This window comes from Falco punctatus (assembly GCF_963210335.1).
Source record: "Falco punctatus genome assembly, chromosome: 7".
Taxonomy (NCBI): Eukaryota; Metazoa; Chordata; class Aves; order Falconiformes; family Falconidae; genus Falco; species Falco punctatus.
Window position 1 is genome coordinate 17363657 of NC_137587.1, and position 18673 is coordinate 17382329.

At 42.8% G+C, this 18673-nt stretch overlaps 1 long non-coding RNA gene across 1 annotated transcript in view; it reads left to right on the forward strand.

The window, feature by feature from the left end:
* The window catches only part of LOC308066872, a 151057-nt gene that overhangs the window by 4743 nt on the left and 127641 nt on the right, over window positions 1-18673 (forward strand). Inside the window, exon 3 of the long non-coding RNA XR_013929349.1 lies at window positions 1-18673. This exon is cut by the window's right edge and continues 127641 nt beyond it. This is a non-coding gene — a long non-coding RNA (uncharacterized lncRNA).

Genomic DNA, 18673 nt, shown 5'->3' on the forward strand with positions numbered 1-18673 from the left:
ATCGGCTCAAAAGTCCAAAGAGAAATGAGGTGTCCGGTATGGAAGTGCATCTCAGTCAACAGCCAGCTCCTTTTGCCGAGGCTGGAAATGGTTTTAACAGGCGGTAAAATTTCATCTTGTGGTGTCAAATTGGGGTCAGTTTGGGGTTAGCGCTCTCAGTGTCCGAGCAGGAGCTGTCCAGCTGTGTGGGGATTCATTAAAGGCAAAAGATCCGTTTCAAGAAAAACAATACAAAGACAATCAGAGGGCTAAAGATCCTCTTCAAATCGCATTTTACAAGTGCACCAGAACAAATATGGACGCTGAAACCTATTCCCTTCAAACTCCCAAATCGGCTTCTTAGCCCTTGGAGGGAGTGAGAGAGAAAATCCTCTAAAACTTAAGAAGAGTCTGTTTTCAATCAGCCTTTCCGAAGTGTGGTATCTCAGTCCTTTGCTGGCTTTGAGACATGCCTCTCTCGCTCGCTCGCTCGCTCTCTCTCTCTCTTTTTCCACAGCCTTGCAAAAGCGGATGGCACAACAGGTAATATTTCAGATTTCAAGAATATATCCCACCGGGCATCTCAAACCACTGTTTCGTACGCGCGGGTGCGCCTAGCGCAAGATTTAATGCAAACAGAAAGTTTTTTGGGGAAACAAGCCATGCTTGCACGAAATCCTATTGGACCCCTTCGGAAATTTTCTGCACTCCATGTAGGCGATGCTCCGGTCTGATAGGTAATTTAGGCTAGATTTACTTTACGGTTCCTGGTGTTTGTGGAAAGCACCTATTGCTAATCTGGTTTATTAAATTCGCGTGGTTTAAATCCTCTTAGCGTCCCTACATCTGTTAGAACAATTGACGCCTTGCTACAGGGACAAATAACTCGAACCTTAATCTTGTTTGTAACTTTATTCAATGTTTGTTTGTTTGTGCGCTGAGTTCAAGTATTTTTGGATGATGCCATTGTGTTCGGAAGGACACAGGCGACATTTGCAGGCAGAACTCCCCGTGGACGGGCTAAGGATATCGCAGAGCCGGATGACAAATTTTTCATATTTGAATTGGCATTTTATCTCGACCTATCGTTCTAGGAAGTGTGTCGTACTTAATGAAGAAAGCAATCTGCCTGTTAAAATGTGGTCGCGGGATTACATCACCATGACCCCGTAGTGAAATCCACGGGAATTTTTCTTTTTGTTTGGCTCGCAAGGCGAAGCGTGGGGTGTAAATAGTACCTTTTCCTTTTCATAATCAGGATTATGCCACAGTTCAAACTCTTACCCCCGGAATCGCTCTTTACCAGCCTTTCCTTTGCCTTTACGGTTGGCTCTTACAACTTGAGTCACTTTTTATTCGTCTCAGCCCAGTTTGATTCGCCTCTGACTCCCCGCAGCTGCAGGACTCTGGAGGTCCCATCCCGGGTGCCCCTGTGAAATCACGCACATTTTAGCTGCTGCCGATCCCTGGGTTCATGTAGCTCCTCGCCCTGAGCCGCCCGCCTGCCAATAGCGTACCTCGCTTCTCAGCGATCTATTATTTTGCGAAGATCTTTCCAGTCCGGAAAGTCAATGGTAGCCCATCACGGTGAACTTTTCTTGACCTCGGCTGCGGTATGACTGAGATCTTTAGGAGCTGGATTAGGAGGAGGCTCATTTACCTACCTGTTAACTTCCCTTTTGAATCCCTTTCTTTCACACACACACACGCCTTTTTTTTTTTTTTTTTTTTTTTTTTAGGGGAAAAAAACCCAAAACCAACCCAACAAACCCCCCGCGAAGCAAGAGCGACCCGGGGTCTTCCTCCCCGCCGGGCGCCCCTTGTCCCCGCCCCGGGCGCTGGCGGGACGCGCCCCCGCCGCCGGGCCGCACGGCCGTGCCATCGGCAGCGCTCTAGCGCTACCTGGCGGGGCTCCAGCACCATCCGCCGCGCCGCGCCGCGCAGACCCCGCGGGGCCCGGCCTGTCGGCCCCGCTCCGCGCCTCCGCCCCCGCGGGGCTCCGGGCCTGGGCTGCTGCGCCCCTCCCCCGGCTCCCACCGGGCGTGTCGAGGGGCGAGGGCACGGTGGGAAGGGGCGCGCAGATGCGTTCGTCTGGCGTATCTCACGCGGGCGCGTGTGAAGCGCTCATGTCAGACGAGAGCTTTTTTTTTTTTTTTTTTTTTTTTTTTTTTTTTTTTTTAATGTCTTAGGCTGGGAGGTTTGTAAAAGTGAAGACCATAAAGAGCCGACGTGCGTATTTCCATCATAAACCAGAAAGAGAAAAATACCTGTCAGGGCTTCCCACTAACGCCGTGCCGGCTGCTTCACCGGGGTAGTAGTTAAACACCTAGTTTGCATTTGTTCGAAGGAGCCCGAAGCATTAACAAAATCCATCTTTCCAATGTGACATCATAACAAAAAGGACAGTTAGGGCAAACTAAATCGCTTTAGTGCGATATCAGAGCATCCGAGAAGGCACCAAACTCTGCTCGGAGCTTTCTGCTCTCGCTCACTCAAAATATTCCCTTTTGTTCTCCAGCTGCCTACAAAACTCCAGAAGAGGAGCGCACTCATTTTTACACCGGAGTTCTCGGTCCGGAGAGAACAATATCATCCTACCTCTTTTGAAACGATACGGAGACTCTCGCAACACACAGGCGATCACTCGAAGCACGAATCTCCTTTTTTTTTCTTTTTTCTTTTTCTTCTCCCACCCCCCACCCCCCCAAGAGTTGCTCGGCCCATTGTTTGAAGTAGGATTCAGCGTGCAGCCCAAGGAGAACAGGGGAAAAAATAATAATCTTAGGAGTCCGGTTTGGTATTGCACAGAGAAAGAGCTGGCTGACAAAATATTATAGCGTGTTTCCTAGAAGTATGTGATGAGAGCCGGCATTGTGTTCCCAAAAGAGAGGTGTTTTTTATCGGTTGGGTTTTGTGTGTGTGTGTGTCTCCCCCGCCTCCCCCCCAAAAGATTGTGATCGCCTTTGTACGTCTTTCTTTTGATCCCACAAAGAGAATGCAATATACATATATGTGTTTGCTCTCCATACAAGAAATGCAAGGGACCGTACAATGGAATATACGGCCGGTTAGTCCTCATAATGCTTAGTTTTGCTGTAATTAATTGAAAACAGTTATTAGGTCGTCATTGGCAATAGCGTAAATAATTGCAGCAGATTTTTACTTAAAATTGACCGGTCACAGAGTGATAGATCGATTCGAGGTATAAAAATGATGTATCAAAACATCAATGTCGATTATTTGAAATATTGTAGTCGAATCTTTTTATTGCTTCATCGGTTAAGTGTCTGAAAGTGCTGTGTTCCAACATATATTTATGTTGTCAATACTGTCAAAACTGTCAGTTTTATTACAGTGGATTTGTAATACATTTCGGATTTGCTCATTTACATAAAATGTCCACCTCAGATACACCTCCTTTTACCCATCTCTGGAAATCTATGTCAGTCTAATAAAAGGATTCAGGAATCATACCTGAAGCAAAAGAAAAAAAAAAAGAAGCGGGGGGGGGGGGGGGGGGGGCGGAAAGTGGAGCTATTGCTCCATTAAGTCCAATTTAAACATCCTTTTGGAAAGCTTGGGCTATTTCTAACTTGCCATAAGAGGGAATCCCGCCCCCCCCCTCCCCCCCATTTCCTCAGCAGAATTTAAACACTTTTCTACCCTCACACCTAGATTGAACCCTTCAGGAGAATTGAGAAAGTGTACAGGGAGGCAGAGCCGCGCCGCAGCACACCTGGGAGTGCAAGGACCCTCCCGGGGAGAGCGGCAGCCCCCCGAACCGCGCACCCACGCACGGGGGTTTGCGTCCTACTAGAAAGAAGGAGACAAAAGGAGCAATAAATATGTGTGTGATCCCCTCTTAACGGTTTGAAGCTCAAAGGCAAAACGCGAAGTGGAAGGAGTATTGGGCATTTAATGCCTCCCGTCCCCATTTTATCAGGGTCTGATCCGGTCTGATTATTCGCTTGAACTATAAGCGCTGATTCTTTATTAGCATGGTCTCAGACACCTCTCTAATTTTCTTTGAGAGCCCAGCTCAGGGATGGCAAAGCTAAGGAATGAATAAATACATTTACACACTAAACTCTCTTCGATCGAGCAAACAGTGAAATTAGCCAAGTAACTTCACCCCCCCCACCCCTTTCGGGAGCATGAGGTTGTTTTTAAGGCGTTGGTAGGATGGACCTGAGGTGTGGGGTTTTTTCCTTTTTTCTTTCTTTCTTTTTTTTTTTTTTTTTTTTCCTCCCCCTTCTAGGGATATGTATGTTTAAAGAGATGCTGAAGAGATTTCTGAGTTCACGGGGAAGAAGGAAAGGTTGGTTTGGGGAACGACAGCGCGCCTGGCAGGTATTTTAATGACCGTCCCTTCCTTTGAACACTTTCCATTTCTCTGCCTCTTTTCATCCGGAATCTCTTCCCCAGACCAAGTATGATTTCTGTTGTAATTCTTGTGTGTGTTTGTGATCCCTTCTGAGGTAAATTGAGAAGTAAGCTGCGCAAAAGGAGGAAATCGCCCCTGGGGTGCTTTGTTTACTTTGGTTTGTAAAATCCTGCTAGGAGATGGTTTCCTCAGTGTGTGGCAAGTGTTTCTTCAAGAAATTCATCAGCCCTTCTACAATTACTTCGAGCTCCGAGGGAAGAGAGCTGCCATCACTTTCTCACATCCCAAGGTGTTGCATGGAGGAGAGAAGAAAAGGCTGGAGCATATAATTATAACGGGGGTGGGGGGTGGGGGTGGGAACGGCGGCTGCAGAAAGCCGTCCCAAGCCTGTACCTGGAAAAGAAAAACCTGCAAGGGTGTATCTGGGAGACGTGTGCCATTTAGAGATGGGGAAAAGTACCCCATCTTGTGCAGTAATTAGTCTGAACAATAAACATAATTGGAATAAAATCAGTTGGAAATTCCTGCGTTTTTAATTACGTTTCATTTTGTGGTAAGCCGTAAAATTATGAATGCCTCTCAATTAAACACTATCCACTTGTAAAGCATTTAACAACAATTATTCCTTAATCAGTTGGAATGTTAGCCACAAATGATGCTGTTAAACATCAAAGGGACGCCTTAGACGTTACCTTTTAGTCATAAGTAAGAGGATTAATTTCTATAATTAGAGGGGATAAATATGTGCATAAATAAATCTAATTTTTTTACACGTTCTCATCCTATCCGGGAGAGGCGAGGATCTCTGACATTGCCTGCACTTCTGGCTCTCCCCCGGCTCAGAGGAGGCGACCCCGGGAGCACGAGGTGAGACCCCCCTGCAGGGAGGCCCGATCCCGCGCGCCGCTCTGCGCACATTCCTCCCCCGCCCCCGGCCGGGGTGCCGGGATCGGGCCCCGCCGGTCCGGCCTGCTGCCCGCCCTCGGCTTTCATTCACGTTCTTTCACGGCACCTGGGGGCTACCTGGCGTTTCGGTTCCCTTGGGGACAATTTGCTGCCCCCAAACGAAGCTCGAGATTTAAGCCGAATACCGCAAATAAAATTAGCATGACCTTGATTACACCCTGTATGAATATCTCATTTACCTAATGACTTTGTGTCACGTATGCAGAGGGTCAATTTCCTTTTAACCTTTCCCATTGCTGCAGTAAGCATTCTTTTATAATCAATGGCTGTTTGAATAATCAATTCACATTTTATGATCCCTGACAAACTCAATATATGTGTGCCTTGTTTCAGCAAAGCAGCCGGCCCTTCTCCGCGCCGTGTTCACGTCCGAAGGGCTCGCGGCGGGGTTTCCCGGCTCCCTGGGGAGCCGCCCCGGGGGCCGCCGCCGCCGGGCTCCACGGGAGCCTGCGGGGCGCTGCGCCGCCAGCTCCGCTCGGCTCCGTCGCCGCTGCGGCTCCGCGCCGGGCCCCGCCGGGCAGCCGTGTCCCCCGGGGGAGCGCCGGGGCACGGCGGCGCCCGCAGCCCCTTCCTCGCGTCGCCCCGGTGCCGGGCGCGCACTTGCACGCCGTTCTCCAGTCGCTCAACGCAGAGCGGGCGGTTTTCGCGCTGCCCCCGCCCCGTCCCGTCCCGCCCGGTCTGGTCTCCTTCCTGGGACTGTGCACGCCAAAACCCGGCCGCCCCGGACCGTCCCCCCATTTCTGCGTCGGCCGGGCCAGCCCGCCGGTCCCCGGCTCCGAGGGCGGCCGCCCCACCGCCCGCAGGACTTGCGAGGGGGGCTCGGCGTCCCTGGCCGTGTCGGCGCATGGGAGCCCTTGAATGAATCTTTGCACTGGCCTAAGCGTCCCGCTGCCGTTTGCGGGGCCCCGCTGCCACCGGCCCCCCTATCACCTCCCCCCGCCGCCTCCGAGCTGGGGTTGGGAAACCTGCCCCGGCAGCGCGGCCCCCACGCACGGCTCCAGCGTAGCAGCGTATGCGGGAGGGGAGGGGGTTAGGGCCAGCTGAACTTTGCAAATGTTTTTTCTGTAAGTGGCTCACATTCGCTGTGATCTATGGTGTGAGTCAGGAACTGAGACTTATTGCAACCCTTTTCCCTCTGTTGGATAATTAATGCTGATTCATAGCGGTTTCTACCTACGAATGTGTGTTTCGTTTTTCTCTGCAGGGTCCATGGTTCTTTGGTATGTTGTTATTCCCTGAAAGGTAATTGCACTTGATATTCTCTCGGGGAAGGCTCATTAGCCAAGGGCAGGGTGGCGTTGCCAATCTCGGACTCTTTCAACAATTCAGTGCAAACATTTGCCCCAGAGGTTTAGTACAGCACTGTCGGCTCCCGAAACAGACCTTGGGTACAGCATTTCCCCTAAGAAGCCTTAGGTCTAATAAGAAGTATATGTGTGTGTGTGTGTGTGTATACACATATACACATACACTGCCCAAGCAGGAAATATTTTAGTTTAAGGGGTTTTAGTTTAACTCCTTACTGTAAGTGGTGGAAGCTACACAAGAAGGTTTGACGTGTTGCCCTAGACTGCAGGACTTCACCCTCCCTATCATCAGAAGATAGCCAGGACATAATTGTGGATGAAACAGTAGAAAAGGCACCACTTCTCCCACTCCTCTGTATGCACTCCTTTATGCTCTCTTAGCATTTACAAAATGCATGTTGAAAACACTTTTCCACTTCCCACCGTTACAGGCCTACACTTGACTTCTTTCTCACACATGCCTACTGTCATCTCTTTGGCTCCTTTCACCTCTTCTGCTAAATTAATTACTTCACTAATGCAAGGCCATGAAACTCAGGTATAAGGTAAGCTAGGGAACGTATGTTAGTTAATGCATACTATTTTATGAAGGTGAACCCTCCATGATTGTTCTAATTTTATTTTTTCCCTCTGTTGTTCATCATTTTGAAAATCTTATTCTTTGAGTCTTGGCAGGTTGAGCAGGATGATTCACAGTAACATTGCAGAGAAGTTCCAGTTCTCACAGGAGAAAATGGTCCCTGTAGGACTGATGAAGAGGAAGCAGAGGGACAACATCTAGGCTTAACAAGTTCTTGGACACCACCAGGTTTTCCATGTTATAATAAAGAAATCTGGGTGTCTGTATTCATGGTGAATTAGATGGTGTATTCTCCCTGGTAGCAGTGTTAAAAGGCAGAGACTGCTCTTAATTCCAAATTACAAACCCTATGTCTAAAGTGTACATCTAACCATCTTACTGTGTTAACATACTTCCACTTACCATATTTTTCCCATCAGTTTACCAATAAACTCCAAAAGCAAAACTCAGCTGTGCTATATCGCCACTGACTTTCATGTTAGTACATTAGAAAGCAAATTGTCCTACAGCATGTGACTACACAACAAAAATAGGTCCAAAAGACTGTATATGCTGGCATGTTACTGGTTTTGCCCTCACTCATCAGGGCTGCCACTCAGTCTATAGGCCTCACCTATTGGGGGACCAAAAGTTCATAGAAAAACACCTCTGTGCTGTGAATGTCTGTCAGCAATGTTTGCCATGCTGACAGCCTTCAAGACCCTCAAGCCCAAACCCAAAGCACAGGGCAGGATTCTGCAAGGTGTTTGGCAGGATGCCAAGTGCCCACGTGCGAAGTCGGAGTACTCGGCTTTCCAGGTCCCACTGATAGTAAATTGGACAATCACCACCCTTGCACTAAGCCCTCAGCACAAGAAAACATCAGTTCTTTAATTCATACTTTAGTGATTCACAGCCGTGGTTTTTGTTTGACACTTTAAGTATCTTTCATGTCATAGTGGTACATTCTGCTTTTTCAAAAGTGTTTTTCAAAATGAACAGGCTTTTCAGTGATGAAACATGATGAAGTTAATGTACTAATAGATTTAATTTTTAAAGTACATGCTAAATTTAAGACTTGTCTCATGCATTTATAAACCATCACTAATAGTTCTATTGATCAACAACATAAATAGCTCTAGCAGAAGCTTTTCTTTGATGCAGATAAACATAAACAGCATTGAAAAAACAACACACAAGTGATTGTCCTGTACTCTTACCTTGAGGCTATATTATGATCACAATAAGACATATCTAGGCATGTGTCATACTGGATAATACTGTTTCTTGGGTGTTTGAGGGCACATGACTTTACCTTGGACTTCACAACAGCTGAGACATGCTATTTAAAAGCATGGTCCTGGCATTACTTAAAAAAAGCCTTACTATGCTATATATCATTATTAGCCTATATACGAGATTTTAAAAAAAATTGCTTTACAATAAATACCCAGATCACTTTATTTCTATTATTCATGTGCAAAGCTAAAAATAAACATTGGAAATATTTTTCTCTTTTATGGAAGAGCTGATAAAACTATTCATTTGAAATGAACTCTTGGGTGAATGCAGTCATATTTTCTGGACTCAGATCTCTTATTCCTACTTGGGAACCCTACATCAGATCAGGGCAGCACAATCAATCCTCAGAGGGAAAGTGCTCTTTACTTCAAAATATTCACCAAGAATAGCTTAGGCAAACAGTTTCCAGCCTAAGAGTCATTCACAATATGTTCATTTGGGCTTTTCATTTCATTACTCTTGATGTGTCACTGGTCACCCATCACACTTGCTCTATTTCCTAATAGGTTGATGGAAATTACTTAAACAGGATACTGAATGAATAATAAAAGTGCTCAAGAAATATTCCTGTCTGTGTCTACATTATTTTGTTTTGTACAGGTATTCATCCAAAGCCTGATTCTGCCTGTGTTCCAGCTGATAAGAGCAGAATTTGATCCATAAAGGGAACGTATTCACCTAATACTTGTTCAAAGAAAAATCCTGCTTGCTCTAATGTTCACATATATGGTCACAAACATGATCAAAACAAGAGCCATCTGAACCCCCTAGAGCTGCTTTGTAAATAGGGTTGCATTACGAACCCAGGAACATAACCAGTTTTGTCACTGGAGGTTAATTTCAGCTTTCAAACATTCTGGAAAATCATCAATTGCCTTTCTCCATATCCTGCCCCCCCCCGTCCCTGCTTTAACTTCAGATCACTTCCCCTGGCAAAAGCCTTTTGATACTCCGGTAAGATCATATTGTTTGATCCAAAAGCAAATTTCTTTCTGCCGTTGTTTCCAGACTTCATTCATTGTCCTGTCTGCAGCCAATATGTTCATGGTAACTGTTTGTTCCCAAAATAAACATCTAGCAAGATTCTTTAGTATTTGAGAGAGGCATTGCTTTCATTACATAATCCTCTGTACACGAGAAAACTATACAAAGGTCTCGGACCCTGCTTTCCTAGTGCACCTAGCAGTTCAGCAGACTTGTTTAGATTAACAAGCATGCAAAGAACAGGATTTCAGACCTGTTATGCTGCAATTATTATACTTCTAGATGGATTATTTTGTGTCTCAGTATTCTTAAACTGGGGGAGTTATTCTGCTGGATTTACCACAGCCACAAAAATAAGTATTTTTTTTCCTCTGATAATAAAGTGTTACCCATGAACAGTTATGTCAGAGGAATGAATTCTTAATTTTGACTCAGATCTGAACTGTTCCAAAGCTCGAAACATTAGGCTGAGAGGGTTTAATCTTGATACTTCTTTCTGAATAGAATACTAAATAAAGCCATTGCTCTTCCAATAGAACATGCTAAAGGGTGCTGATGTGAACTCGGGGACAGAGAGACAACTGTCAGAAAGGGCTCACGCACTTAATTCTCTTCTCTTTGCTTAAGCAGGAGAAACTCTAGTCAAGTTAATGGAGTTACAGTGCCATAAAACTGTAGGTGAGAATTGCACGACTTGTGTTTAACTAGGTGCTATTACTTTAAAAACAGTTTACTTCACTAAACAATCTGCAAATAAACAGAAAACAAAGGGCAAATGAGACATATTACAAGTAAGCATGCATGCAAAAAAGGTAAGTGCAAATTAGATTTGAATATTCATGAGTCACAAATCATTGACAGTTTGAAATAATGCAAAACAGCTTTATAAATGAGGTTAAGGCAAGGGACATCAAAGAAAAGCATCGCTAAATCAATAGCAATTTGATTGTGCATATACCTGTAAATTGTGGTTACAGTTTTTGTGACATGGGAGAAAAATACTGCACATATAGTGAAGATGGGGCCCATAAATATCCTTTTTGAATGTGTTATATTTTTGCAATTCAGCATGTACTTGGAGACCTGCCATGTATAAAGTGACCAGATACCACTTTTTAATTTTTTTCCCCCAAGAGAATTATAGTTTCTTTCGAGTATCCAATCTCCTGTGTTGTGTTGCTTAGTATGACAAAAAATTCAGTTGTCAACAATACCTGAACAGCAATACTGTAAAATAGAATAATTACTTATTTCGTTTGACTTCAGTAGAAGGATCACCTGCTAATCAGAGTACTGTCATAAAACCATAGCTGGTGGAGGTTATCTACTTGTTTCAGAAAATTTAGTTCTCAGAAGTGGGAATCAGATGAGTTGCAATTCTCAGAGCGAATTGCTGGAGCACAGGGATTTAAAAGAATGATAGCTTGAAGGATGGCCAGCCTGACCATTTAAATCAGAGCCTCTTCATTTTTCTGGATGTAAGCATCAATAAAGTATTGGATCTCCTGTCTTATTTGTGAGTTCTGTGGATATTTGAAATTGAATGGTTTAAAATGTTGATGAGAACACAGGACCAAAAGGCAAAACTGCCAGAAGTAATCTGCCTGTTTAAAATTACTCCAGGGTGTTTGTTTTTCCTAAGGGTTTCTATTTTGATTACTTAACACTCACTCTACTATACTAACCGATTCCCTTTCTTCAATGTCTTTTACATCCAGTGTGATGTCCTTACTCTCTGGCCTGACAGATGAAGCTTTGCTGGGTCAAGTGAAGCTAAATACTGATAGCAAAACCAAGCAAGGATATCAATTTAGAGATGGTATAGAGTGCTCTGGTTCTTTAAGAAGCACATGACTCCTGGCAGTGCTGCCTGTAAAAGCATCCACTCACATGAATGAAGCTGGCAATTAACTCATGTCAAAACATTGTAGAAGGAGTAACCCAGATGTCGAATAACTTAGGAAAGGGATAACCTCATGTCCTCTCCGATCCCCTGGACGAGCTTGTCAGAAGCTGATGTGTGTCTCATGCCATAACAGTATCAAAAGATACCTGTGTGTGTCATGTCTAAATTGAGAGCTTTCTGCAACAAAATAATTAATTCTGTGTATTCCTCAGTATGAATAAACAATAGATAAGTTAGAAAGAGTCACTCAGGAAGGCAGAAGGCCAGATTGCCATCTCAGGGATGTTCCTTCCAACCTTCAGAATCTATGGACAGAGAAATGAATCTCCCTTTAGGAAGAGCAAAAGGGAAAGTTCCCTCTTGGGCATAGCAGAGATCTTGAAATCAGCAGTCTTATATTTCTTTCTGGCTCTCTCACTGTCACTGGCCAGGTTTATCAGAGGTGAAATTATATGTCTCCCTCCATATCTGTAAAATGAAGCTCACAATACACAGCTTTGTGGTGCCATGGCATGGATTTCATTAAAGGATGTGAGATCCTCTGATGAAGAGGTACTGGTATATGCCCAGTACATTAACTTTGTAATCCCTATTCAAATCTATCTTTAGATTACGTTATACTGCAGGGTTTTTTTGTCTGTTTATAACATCTTGTACCTTCAGTAAAGCACAACGTCTTCAGTTAAATGAGAAATTACCATCTCTTTAGATTAGAAATTATTGTCAAAACTGTGTGTGCCTATAAGCAAAAGAAATAAATACCAAACCTCAAAACTCTTCCATGCTTTTAGACTTATATTGCACCCATCACCATGGAATCTGTATGCTGCTTAAAAGAAATGTGGTTCCTCTGGATGGGCTCAGCTTGGAGTAGCTATTGCATTACTTATGAAAATAGGTCAGTGGCATTACAGACCATTTTTCAGTTCAGCAGAAGAATACCAACAGCCTGTGTCAGGTCAAAGTTTCAAAGGGCTGGGTTATTTTTATTTTCTGGCAAATTCCTTTTTCTCAAAGAAAGTAGAAAAAAAATGAGCACAACTTAGTGCAGTCAAAGAGCATGATTCCCGACAGTCCCCAGAAGCCTGACTAATTTTATCAGAATTTTTATTTCTACTTCATTCCCAGATTTCTTTATTTTCTCTGTTCTTTGTGGAGTTTTCTGTATCTTTCCAACAAACTGCCTTTGCTGGCCATTTGTAAGCCCTCCTTTAAGTCTAGTGATACTGATTTCTGGCCTGCGACTGGGGGTATAAACTTTTACAGACCCAATACGTTATATGTGACCTGAAGCAGGCAATGCAGAGCAGCTCATATTAGACCACCTGAACCCCATATCTCTGTTATGAATCACCAAGTCAAATAAAGAGAGACCTGGCTCCCTGTATGTGATCTAGATTTATACCAAGTATGCCTCTTGCCAGGTTCAAGAGGGTAAGCTGTCTTTTTGAGAGCTTGCATTTTTTTCTGTGTGATCACCTTTGCCTGCCTGTTTCCCACCTCCTTTCCTCCCCTTGTGGCAGACAAAACAGGGCGCGGGTAGCTCTCACTAGGACCAAATTTGCAGTAGTTGGTTTCTGACTTTCCCATGCAGTATTTCACCTTCAGCTGTATTTTGGGGAAAAATATATTTCTATTGTATTTCTAGGCTTGTATTCCTTCCATTTACAGTGTACATCAGCTTTCCTTGGGGATGAGGGACCAAGGTTTAACGATCTGCGCTTCTCTCCCATGGTAGGTTCCTCAAACTCTTTCCTGAGCAGGACGTGGTTTATCCACATTTGGATTATTCAGGTCTCTTGTGGGAGGGAACAGAGGTATAGTAGTGGGGCTCATGTCCACATCTCTGTGGTTCCTGCCTACTTGGGTAGATGTTCCTTCTGAAAACTCAAAAATTCATGTTTGTGTGTGGTTGCCTGGGGGAGATAGGGGAGTGAGCTAGGAATAAGATGAGAAGACAGCATAGCTACTTTTTATCCCCTCTCTAAACTAACCTGTGCTGGGATTTTTCTGTGGGTCTTTGATTAGAATCCAGGAAGGAAAAAGATGAAGACCAAAGTCCAAAAATGGATCTCCTAGTCACCTCATCCACACAACAGAGAGCTGAATGGAAATGAATGCAGAATACAGCAGTCCTAACAATCTTGTACTTGATGAAAGGAAGGACTGCTAAGGAGAGCAGAGGAGGGATGGCTCCAACCAGGAGACACCAAACGTGATCAGTGGCACATGAACCACTAGTGCCTACATCCTCTAATGTAGAATCTTGGCTAACATGTCAGTTGGAGATGATGATGTAAGCCAGAAAAAGCAAACCTTTGCACATAATTCACCCTCAGCAGTGACCTTGAGATCATGGAGGCGCAGTGTGTCCCTGAGGCACCAAGAGCCTGAAGATGAGATTTTGCATGTACATAAGCCCGTAGTGATTTGACTGGAGACAGCATTGTTAAGAGTATCATTATAGTAAAAGAAATAGATTAAAAAATGACAGAAATAATATAGGAAGTTACTAGAACATAGCTTACTTTTCTAATCAACTATAATACAAGACAACTTCCCTTAACTACATAATATGCCCACGAGTTCTCCTTTGTTGATAGAAGAAAACAATTCTGCTGTTGGGGTATATGTGTCCTATAATTTTTTCCCTGCTAAATTTCATCCAAAATGCTAATGCTTCTGAAATAAAAAATAATTACATAATAAATTTTGTCTTTAGAGTAAATCGGCTAATTGCCAAATCCTAGTTGTCAATACAATATTAGATCATGTGTGACCCAGACTTCACATGTGTCAACAAGTAAATTTGTCTCCTTCTGTTATTTCAAATTACAGGAGATAGAGACATAATCCTCACTGATCAACTGGAAACAAAAATGCTTTACCTTTTGTTACTCCAATGCCATCTGTTAAAATAAACCAAATGCCAGACTTACTACATACACAGGCCACTAAAATGGCTTTTTAATTTGTCTTGCATGTTTCAAGGAAAGCAATGCATTTCTATATACTCTCACTTCTTTACATGAATTATTATGTACTGCAAGTGACATCTACTGGAGAAAGCAGAGCTAAATGCCTACCCTACAAACTTTTTTTTGCTAGTAAAAGGGCCTCCCCTCCAGGAAATACAGCTGTTATTTAATAGAAACCTTGCATCTGTGCCCATCAAAATGCAGTTACACAAGTGCTGTGAGGATAATTAAAGCAAAAATGTTAAGACTGTCCTTTACATATTACAGAAGTTGCAGAAGGCTTTTCCTTCTTTATTTTTCTTTTTTTTTTTTCTTTATAGAGAAGCCGTTATTAGCACAAATTTTCTGAGTTTACAATGGAAGATTTTTGAAAGTAACAACTCTTTGATCATGATGTGTAGTCATCCTTGGTGCTAGAAAATTACTCAGGAGATAGTATAAAAATATTCACCAAAAGAAATGTGGCTACAGCTTCAAGTTTCAAGCCTGCATGTTAACAGATGTTATGCTTAAACAGAAATTTACTTGAAGACCTAATGCAGAACCATACCATTGCCAATAGTATTGACAACACTACCCAGAAAGTCTGACAGCCTGTGCATTTTTAGCATTACTTACTGGTTGAAGTTATCTACTGGGACACAAATTCATAAACACCTGCACTATGCTAAAACGCTTGCGATCTGTACCTATCAAATGTTGCATGAGTTTGGTGCCCAAGAGCAGCATGCTTCAAAAACCCCCTCTTCTTCAGTGAAATATGAAAAAAATCCCAGGAACACTGTGAGCAATGCAGAAAGCTGTGAACTCAGAGGCTCAGTGCCACTCAGAGCTCCCGGAAGCGTCATTACTTCTTAATATGGGCTCTTGAATTTCTGTTTAAAAGCCAGTTCAAGTCCTTGGATAGATGAAGCACCAAACAATCCAAACTGTTCTTACTTGATTCCAACACAGTGAAGCCTAAGCAACAATCGCAATTACTTTTAAAACTGCATTGGCAAATCACTTCTAAAACCACTGACAATTTGGGAGAAATTTCCCTAGTGCAGACCAAACCTCAGGGTTTAAATGTGTATTCCCCACCAAGCGTGGGAAAGAGTTTCTGAGCCAGAGAAATCAGTTCAGAAAGCAAATCAATAGCTAGCAGCCATTTAAGGATTTGTTTATCTAATGCTGATCTTAACTTAGTTGCAATTTCCTCCATCAAATATATTTCCCTTTTATTTTATAAGGAAAATTTGATTTTGAAGATTAGGTTTTAACACAGTGAAAAGGGACACCCTTTTATGCTGCAATCACAAGAAGATACATTTTTCTGTTTGGAACAAGTGTAGAGGGAGAGGTACCGATAATTACTGAAATGGGATTAAGTGGGTAATCTGTATGTAGTATGTCTGGGCCTGATTGTCCCCTCTAGCAGTAAAAACCCTTGAGAAGAGGCTAAAGGGACGATATTTCCCAAAGGATTTCCATATAGAAATGTCTCCTGAACTGTTCCAGCGCAGGTGAGTCTTACCCTTTCTCTCCTCTGTGGCAAAGTAGACTGTGGAAATGACTCAGACCTGCTGGATTCCAGAGTCCAAAACTATCTGTGTGGAGATAGGTCTTGTGTGTTCTCCTGTGCTCTAGGTTCTTGGCACCTCACTCCCTCCGTTGGCAACGCTGCTACATCCATATTCATTTCTTAAGCTTCCCTAGCCAGCGGCTATCTTCTGGGATTCACATTTTCCACAATAGCTACGGATGGGTGTGGGGAAGCTATGTCTCACATTTGGTCCCTTCCAATAGCTTCCTCTCCACCCTTTCTCTTTAGGAGCCCTCGGGTTTCTGGAGTGCTCATATGGAGTCCTGAGAAAGAAGGGTGGTGCAAAGAGTAATTGGTAGCAAGAAGAATCAGGATCTGAATGTGTAGAGCCTTTCACCTTTACTCTGGGAACTATAGCATGGGTTCTAGGTTTTTGGATACAGAGCTAGGGAGATTACGACAACACGCAAAATAACATTGATTTTAAAGCATGAATATTGCCTGTTAGAACTGGTGTTGTCTGGGCAGGTAGTACGCAAAACTGTCGTGCAATGGGTTTAATCAACTAGACTGGACCTCAAGCTTTGGCTTTGGCGTGCAATTCACAGTTTACAATACCCTCTCTTGTTAAATCCTCATTAGTGGAAATTGCCAGAAATTAATTTCTGTTGTCTGTATGATTTGAGATCTGTCCTTCAGAGCAGAGGCTGAGCTCTTCAAATAGGTTTCCATTTCTGACCTAAACTAAGCTTTTCAAATGCTAAAATTAAATTTCACGATCATCTTCCTAGCAGTGCTTGCCAAATGCCTTACAAATGTCTAAAATAGACATACATTTTTAGAATTTGAAAGGGGTACATATTCTAAAAAATCAGCCCTACACAATAATCTAGCTTTTGGCTGTAATAAGGCTTCAATCATTTTTGTTCAGCAATTTAATTTTTCTTATTTTCTCTAACAATTGCTAAATATAGCAGTTGCAGAAGTGAGAATGTAAATTGCCCATTGGAGAATTAGTTCTAACCAGACTCTTGCTTTTACATTTTGGTGCATTTATACTGGTGTAAGTAAAGTATAAAGCAGTCAGAAAAAGGATAAGCAGCAGTACAACATCTCCCATTTTGGCACTAAGTACCTGTGCAGAATGGAGAATGTTGTCCAGAAAAGCAGCTGAGGGTTGAATCGTAAACACGCCTCCATGATGGCGACAATGAGAATTTTTGCAGGTGAAGAAAAATATTCTTTATGCTTGCTCACACATATTGTTTGACCACAGACAACAAGCCAAAGCCTCCTGACTACACTTTATAGTAAGGGACTCTACGACACTTGATTATGTGTGTCTTGACTTCTGGTGTGAGGAACATGAGTGCTATTTCCTGTGGTTTTGCATGAGACATGTGTGAGCAAGATTACATCTTTCATAATCTGCCAACCTGATTTCACAGAGTCTTGAAAAACATGTCCTCTGGGGAGGAGTATCCACAACCAAGCTGATGTTCTGGATTGCTCTTTGCTTTCTGACCTTTAGATTAGCAAAGCTATGTTAGCAGGTATAGATATTTATAAAAGTATATATGTCCATCCATCTGCCTTGTGTCTCTGCTTCTAAGGTGGCTGCCATGCATCGTTTACTCTACCTGAGGGGTACTGTATCTTTTTTGTCTTATGTGGCCTTCCTTTCAAAGGGTTTAGGATAAAAAAACCCAAAAAAACTGAATTGCAATGAGGTGGATTAAAAGATTCTCGTCTAGACAGAGCACAGCTGTTTAGAAAACTCCTGAATATCTATTTTGAAAATCCAACACCAGGAGAAACTCATTGCTGAAATGCAACATCTGGAGAAGCTTCAGATTCATCTTGTGCTGGTGACTTCGATGTGACGAAAGATTATAACTTAGTTTCCATTCTTCCAGCTTTAACCTTGCAAGATGTGGCATTCCAGTAAGTATTCAATGTTCATCTGCTTACCCAGAAGATTTTTAGAAAAAGTTTTGAAGCTCTTTAATCTGCACCTTTGGACTGAAAATTTCCCAAGCACATGCTTCCTCTACGATCTTCTGACATTTCCATTTCTAGTTCCAGCCAAAAGTACTGTAAACACAGCCTTTCTCATGACGTTCAGCACTCTCATACTCCTAACAGGAGAAATCATATTCTCTGGTGAAAAAGAGATGCAGCCTTATCTTTAAATATATCTCTGTCTCTTTTAGTTGCTTATAAAAGACTCTGACAAAGAGGCTAAGACTAAATAGGATCCAGGTGGATCCAACACAGGAATGATCAAATGAGCAAGCATATCCTCTGGATAATCTTGCAGGAAAACTCTTCAATCACTGCCGCTTACAAGTATCAATATCTTACAATGCACAGAATTGAAAGAATCTATAGCAAGCAGATGACTGATATACCCTGGGACAGTACGACTGTTTGTTATCATAACAAAGATAAAATACTGAAATGAAAAAAAAAATACAAATAACATTTCCATATACTTTGATTTAGTTGTATAAAAAAATCACATTAAAAAAAAGTGTTTAGATACATAATTTCTTAACCAGTTATCAGGAACAAATGCACTGAACATTTGAGATATGTGTGTCTGATAGACTGTGAAATCAACTGTCCTGAATCTTTCCTCTTACATTGCATATTATTACTTCATATTATTAATGAAGCAGGATGGAACTTGCTTATATGGAAGGACCTGACATTCCAGTGTATAAGCAAGGTTGCTTACACATTACTTCATACTTTTTGCAGGATGGTACCACAGTCCAGAG